The sequence below is a fragment of the Carex rostrata genome, chromosome 28, assembly GCF_964058835.1.
Source record: "Carex rostrata chromosome 28, lpCarRost1.2, whole genome shotgun sequence".
NCBI classification, from domain to species: Eukaryota; Viridiplantae; Streptophyta; class Magnoliopsida; order Poales; family Cyperaceae; genus Carex; species Carex rostrata.
Window position 1 is genome coordinate 5255542 of NC_135945.1, and position 5846 is coordinate 5261387.

At 31.9% G+C, this 5846-nt stretch overlaps 1 pseudogene; it reads right to left on the reverse strand.

Annotated features, from left to right (window-relative positions):
* Positions 1-1947: 1947 nt before the first annotated feature.
* Positions 1948-4206, reverse strand: LOC144545658 (WAT1-related protein At4g30420-like; annotated as a pseudogene).
* Positions 4207-5846: the final 1640 nt, after the last annotated feature.

Here is a 5846-nt window from a genome sequence, read left to right on the forward strand (position 1 = left end):
CTCTCCAAATTAGTTTTATCTCATTTCAATCTCGTTCACATTTCTCACGATCTTTGAGAAATTTTGCGAATCTAAAACTACGAACGTTTTCTACGTAATTTTTTCTTTCAAATGAGATCCATGATGACATACTTTCGGAGAAGTCGTTACAGAATTATTTATCCCTCATCGTGCAAGTATTTATACCTATACAGACATATGAAAATATTACTATCAATTATTATAAGTATTTATACTGATATATGAAAGTATTAATATCAAGTATTATAAGTATTTATACTGACATATGAAAGTATTAATATCATGTATTATAAGTATTTATACTGACATATGAAAGTATTAATATCAAGTATTATAAGTATTATATGCAAAAAAATACTTTCAAGTATAGATATAAATACTTGCATAATGAGGGATAAATACTTCTGTAACGACTTGCTCGGAAGTATGTCATCATGGATCTCATTTGAAAGAGAAAATTACGTAGAAAACGTTCGTGGTTTTAGATTCGCAAAATTCCTCATAGATTGTGAGAAATGTGGACGAGATTGAAATGAGATAAAAAAAACCCACCTCTAAAAACGTGCATGGTCCCCCATGTGATTTGAGATTCCCCCCACCCTCCATGAAAAAAACTTGCATGGTCCCCTAAATACCTTCGTGCTTAGAGATAAATAATTTCGTTCTTAGAGATAAATACTTCTGTACGTAAGTATTAATACCTTATGAAAAAAAAATGACAGCTGGAGTTTTTTGGCATTTTGTGCGGTATTAATTGCGGGGTGGGAGGTGCGGGGTTAATTATCAGCCTCCTTTATTTATATATCCTCAGTGTTAAAACTAATTAGAGTACTTAGTAAAAAAATTGATATAGTTACTTCAACAGATAATTAAAAGTCAATGAATAACGGTAAAGTATAAAGATAAAATAAATGCGAACTAAGATAGATATTTATAAACTTTGAAACAAAACTGAACATAATGTTTGATATTATTTAAAAAGTATAATAATATTAAGAGGATAGTGAAGTAAAGATACATTCAATAGATATAAACATGAATAACAGAAGAAGCGTTAACATATGATGTAATTAACTAATTAACTAACTATTTACTACTAATTTTATTATTTAATAAATCCGTCTAAACAAATAATCATTGTGCAATGGTTAAATAAATAACTTTTGATTCGGGTGTACCTTGGGAGCAGGGAACGTATGAGAAAAGATAAGGGATGGCTCATGGGTTATAGTTGAGGGTAGATGGAGGAGATGATGAGAAAGATAGGTTGTGGCCATTATCACCTCAGAAGGTCCATGAGCAAAAGTCCAAGCAATGCAAATTAGAAAGATAGGTTGTGCAATTGGTATTAGGAGACAATTGTTGTGATTGATTGGCTTCTCCTCCTGTTGAATTAATGCTAGGAATCCAATAATTTTGCCCATTACTACTACTGTTGTCTTCTTCTATGACTTGGAGAACCGAGTGCTCTCCAATTAGAAGTAGTCTACTGTATTTGATTCCTTCAATTCGTACAAAGGGTAAGATATTCTCTGCCAATTGAACAGTGTTGTCTTGTGGCTCTTCAGAAGCCTTCTGGTCCATCAAGTGATTTCTCTTGTTCTCCTCATTCATGTTTCCAATTTGGTCTTCTCCCAAAGCTGTGAAGATCTCCGTCGGTGGTTTCTGTAATCTCTCTAGAATGGTTTGGATTGAGGTGGGTGGCCTGTGTTGGTTGTTCTCCGGCTGTGCTCTCCTAATCGCCTCTGAATCACCTCGTCTCTCTTGGTCTCTCATCGCAAGTCAATACTAGCAAAAAATTGACACATTAATCTTTCATTCCAACTCTGACTTGTTTGTCAGGAGGGGTTGCTGGATATCAGTTTCACAATTTTGAGATTCAGTGTCTATTGAGATGGAAATATTTTTAAAATCTAAATTTCCTTGTTATTCCATTCTCTTCAAATCGTCAGCTTTACCCCATAACACAACATACAGCCCCCCTATAATTGCAGTAGCACCAACAAAGCTGGATAAGAAATTAGCAAAAATAATTTGTGTCAACTTTTAGAATAATAAAAAAGAAATAGAGTTATTAGAATCTACACTACTAATAGTAAACCTTTGCCGTTCCAATTCTATTTTGTTTTCTTTATTATTTATTAATATGTCATTGATTTACTTATATTTATGGTTTTATTCAAGTTCCTCCATGAGGATTTATAATGGTAAAACTATCCTGACTATGAATTTTGTGAATGATTTTGAACACAATTACCTTCCAATGTGGAACTCTTCATGAAGTATAATTGAAGAAAGAACTGTAGTAATTATAGTCGAGAGCGGGCTAAACATGGCAGAATACAAAGGCCCTCTAACTGATATGCACCACGATTGCAGATAGAAAGGGTCACAGCAGAGCCAAAGAAACCCTGTAAACCATAAAATTAATCAACTGTATCAATATATGTTCCTCATAAATAGCTAAGAGATCTTAAAAGAAGCAAAGGAGTCAAGTTAGGTACTGCATATATGCAAGCAAAGAGGTCACTCAAAGAAGTGAAGCGCCAAATTCTCAAATCTGGATGAACGTAAAATGTTGCGGCAGCTGCTTTTAGGGCTGACATCAAGCATGTCCATGCCGAGATTGATAACGGGTCAGAGTACGATTTGCAAATGAGACCTACAAACAAATGGAAACACCAATATTGTCATATTTCATCACGACTACTTTATAACGAAGAAGTTATTTGCAACAATCAAGTGTGTGTGTATATATATATATGCAAGTGAAACATAACAAGATTTGGCTAGTTTAAAACTTTAAATAATCTTTTAATCAAGATCTGGAATTTAGTAACACAGAGTACAAAAAACTCTCTTTTAATTTATTCTTTTTATTCACAATTTGGTATTATTTTACCTTTAACTAAAGTTACCTGTAATATAAGCCATAAAAGACCAGAAACTGCTTGCTCCCATGAGAAAGAGGCCACCAATAACCCATTTGTCAATATTCGTGTGAAGATTTGCCATTAAATTTTGGATAGACATGTTTAGAAGCTTTGGTCCTTTAAATAAGGCCATTGTCATTGCTCCTCCTACACAAATGATGGTGCCAAGTATCTTAGCCCAGCTTCTTAAACTTGTTAATTTCACTGTCTCTAATCTGTAAATTGTAAAATGATGGATATAAAAAATTGTTCACTTTATATCCTACACAATATTTTTGATCGAGTCACATATTAACTAAGATTAAAAGTTTAAAAGAGTATAATACATACCCAATAGAAGCAGCCATTACAAAAGTAATTGCTGGAATTAGGTTGGCCATATATAGCTGCAGCCATTGATGGAGACCCCAAATGTACCCCCTCATAATACAATGACTGATTCATGGTTACACTGTTGAGTATTTCTATATAATATAAGACATTGGAAAAGTAAAAAAATTAATATAAATAAATATAACAAATTTCCAGCTTAACATTCAAAAAAAAAAAAAAATACAGCTTAATTGAATTTTAAGTAATTTCATACATACCCAGTTAAAGATGCAAGGAAAACCAATCCAAAGCCTTTAAAATTGAGAGACATGTCAGAAAGCCTGTCCCTGTAAATTTGAAAGGTTCCAAGTTAACTGAGATGCTTAAACTTTTAAAATTAATTCAGATATATACATGATAATTGATAATGACTATGTATATATATAGCTACTAAATTTTGGAAATATCTAGCAATTTACCCTCTATCAACTCTTTTGTTAACTTTGGAAATAGCAGCATGATCAATCCATCAATATTAATTTAGGTTGGTTTGAATAATGTCTGATCTGTTCACACTTTATAGTATGAATTGAAAATATTTAGTCGATGGGCATTTTGGGACTTTAAGTTAAAAATGCTGATTAAAGATCTCCTAATTTTACTTAAAGTTATTTCTCTTTGTATGAAATTGTTGTGTCAGTGCTATCTAAAAGGTGGTTAAAGAGAAACTATATACTATATACAGTACGTACTGCTTTGCAAGGAGTGTGAAAGGGATTATAAAAAGAGTAGCAATGCTTTGTCTGTACACCACAAAAACCATCGTGCTGTAACCGCGGTTCAATGTCGCTTTCGACACCAGATTCAATACTGCATATATGCACTGCGTTGCCACCATAGCCATCAATGGTTTCTGTTCCTCTAAGCTAAACCCACTCATTGCTGTGTTTACAATTAGAGAGGGAGAGGGAGAGAGAGAGAGAGAGAGTAACAACTCGGTATTTAAGGTGTACATTGTACATTTTTTATATGAGGAGGGATCCAATTACACTCTTTTTTGATAACACCGGATTACACTCTATGTTTTCAAAATCCAAATCGTTCAACATGATGGATATGTTAAAATGTGCTTGCAGATCAAATTTTACATTTTTCTAAATTTTTTTACTATTTATTAAGATGGGTACAAAAATTCAATGGTCTGAATATAGCGATTTTGTTAAATACTTAATGAATAATAAAAAAAATTCAAAAAATGTAAAATATAGGCAATAATATAGTGTGCATGCAATGTACTGATCATCTCATGGAACCCACAATAAAATTTGGATTGTTGGACTTAGGCCTGCTAATATTTGGGGCCTGGAATCTGTAACCCATCAATTGAAATTATTGCACCTGAACAATTCATCTTGGTTCAAATTAGCAAATACATTGCCCAATTGTCGATACCTTATCCCCTGCAAATTAACATCAATCTCAAATATTAAGTATCATTTTAATAAATATGAGCATCAACATATCTTTCATTGTTAATTAATTGAAAATTCATACATCCTTATATTAGACATTATCATGACCTAGATTCAAAAATGGATTTTCATGTTATTTTTCAACTGTCTTAGCAGTAGAATTCATTTCGTACCAAATACAAAACAAGATATACTTTAACAAATATTTGTATAATTTACTCAATATATTATTTTTTTTTTCAACTTGAATTCTCAGAAAATAATTTTAATTTCTTTTTTTAAACCAAAAAAACTTTCCAGTGGATCAATTAGTTGTTTGATGGAAAGCCCAATTGGGCCAAGCAGTCTAATTGGGCTGGCATTTTATTTTTGTTTAATTTATAGCGTTATTTTTAAACCAGAATATAGATTACAGAAAATTTTTATACAGATTTGAATGATTTGTGTGTTCAATTTTGTTGAGAGATTAATTAGTTAATTTTGGTAGTCATACTGTAGTTATGTTATGTATATCCATGAACTAAACAAAATCTTCCCAATTGAAAAATAAAATGGCCAAAATTAATATTTTCATTGAAAGACATGGTCTTGATAATATATATATATATATATATATATATATATATATATATATATAGAGTACGGCTAACGCGCTTCCTCTAGCATATGGGCCGAAATGCTTCCGGTGGAAATTTGAAATTTCAAAATCCAAAAAGTCGATCTGAACCGTTCATCTCCTTCTCCATATTAATATCTGCTTGGAGACCAAATTTTACATTTTTCTGAAATTTTTTACTATTTATTAAGCCACTATGAAAATCGCTGATCCAACGGTGGCTTAACAAAACTGTAAAACCATTGGATCAGCGATTTTCAAAGTGGCTTAATAAATAGTAAAAAATTTCAGAAAAATGTAAAATTTGGTCTCCAAGCAGATATTAATATGGAGAAGAAGATGAACGGTTCAGATCGACTTTTTGGATTTTGAAATTTTAAATTTCCACCGGAAGCATTTCGGCCCATATGCTAGAGGAAGCGCGTTAGCCGTACTCTATATATATATATATATATATCATAAATACTGACAAAAAATTGACACAATAATCTT